The sequence below is a fragment of the Empidonax traillii genome, unplaced genomic scaffold, assembly GCF_003031625.1.
Source record: "Empidonax traillii isolate 1590-97213 ecotype Southwest subspecies unplaced genomic scaffold, ASM303162v1 scaffold544:size423439, whole genome shotgun sequence".
Taxonomy (NCBI): domain Eukaryota; kingdom Metazoa; phylum Chordata; class Aves; order Passeriformes; family Tyrannidae; genus Empidonax; species Empidonax traillii.
The window spans coordinates 71,006-72,603 of NW_020955737.1; positions in this window are offsets into that span (position 1 = coordinate 71,006).

Below are 1,598 nucleotides of genomic sequence, written 5' to 3' on the forward strand. Positions count from 1 at the left end.
TTTTTTTTTTTTTTTGCTGTCTCTCATTCATTGCTGACTGGTGCATAATGCTGTGTGTCTATGCTGTTAAAATAGCTTAGCATTTAGATTCAGCTGCAGACCTGGTCTCCCGGGCATTAACTTGGCCCGTGAATACAAATTGTACCAGAGGATTTCAAGTACATGGTGTTGATAGTGTATTTGTATACCTGTTGGCAGTGAAAAACCATTAGCCCCACAGAAATATTGCTGTAAGAACACAGTAGCTTAAAGACAAAGCCACAAGGCAGGCAGAGGAGGTTGTCCTCCTAGTTCTGCATCCTGTTCCCCGAGGACAAATCAGTGTTACCAGTTTCCTTATCTATAAAACAGGCATAATTGCACCTTTTTACTTCACGAAAACAGCCTGAGGCTTAGGTTATATTGTCAGCAGAGTCAGACTGGGAAAATGCTATAAAGATGCCAGCTAATGAGCTTTTATCTTCCTTTCCTGAATGATTTCCCTACAGTTTTTGCTCACTGTCACCAACTACAGAATCAGAATCACAGAATAGTCTGCACTGGAGGGGACCTACAAGAATCATCGAGTCCAGCTCTTCAGTGAATGGCCCATGCAGTGATCAGACCCATAACCTTGGCCTAATTAGCACCATACTCTAACCAGCTGAGCTAATCTCAGGGTCACAAATGTATTTTTTGAGTGACTCAGTAATGTGCAGTGGGAAAGATGGGTAGAACTGCTGGGCTGATAGATAGTCATTGAGGCAGGTAACTGGATTCAGTGCCCACCCTCTTGTCTCAGCTTGCCTCTTTGTGGTCCCTGGCATCTTAAAAAATGTGTTTCTAAATAACATTTGGGTTCTGCTGAAGACCTGCTCTCCATATTGCTGACTGCATGTGCATGCAAAGCAATGCATGGTCTTCTCCAAGTAAGGCCAGAAGCAAAGAAACTTGCTCCACCTGCAGCAAACATAAGAGAACATATTCCTTGTATTTCAGGTACATTGGACTCAAAGCTCCTTCCCCAAATACACAAAAAAGAGGAATTATCATTTCTTAGCCATATAATATTAGCACAGGCCAGAGACAAAGATGGGACCTATGACAAGAGAAGACAAGACCCAGCATGGGGGGGGGGGAGGTGTTTGTGTAGGTCTGCTTTGTCTTAGCCTTCTTGCTGACAAGAAAGAGGATAGAAAAGGAAAAGACTCAGTAGTTTAGTTAACAAAACCCAAAGTATATATAATCTTTGAAATTAAAGACAATGCAAGGAAGAGACTTTGGACTAATGCATTTGGGCAGCTTTTTATGATTTTTTTGGTCTGTTCATTTCTCATCTCCTTCCATGGAAGCTCCTAGGGGTTGGCTATTTATTGTATTTCAAACAAAGCACAAGACAACTGACTATGAACAGGGATAGATTTTTCCTAAGAGTGAACATAAATGTTTTGGATATTTTAGTCTGCAGGTTATGCTTCTTTCTCTTGCCTTCTCCAACAGACCAGTAACCCAAGCTAAACACATACATGATATCACACGGCTGAGACAAACAGCAGAAGGTGCGTGTCAGAACTTGGCCACTTCTGCTTAAAATAGCAAGGGGCAAGCTTTCCAGAAGA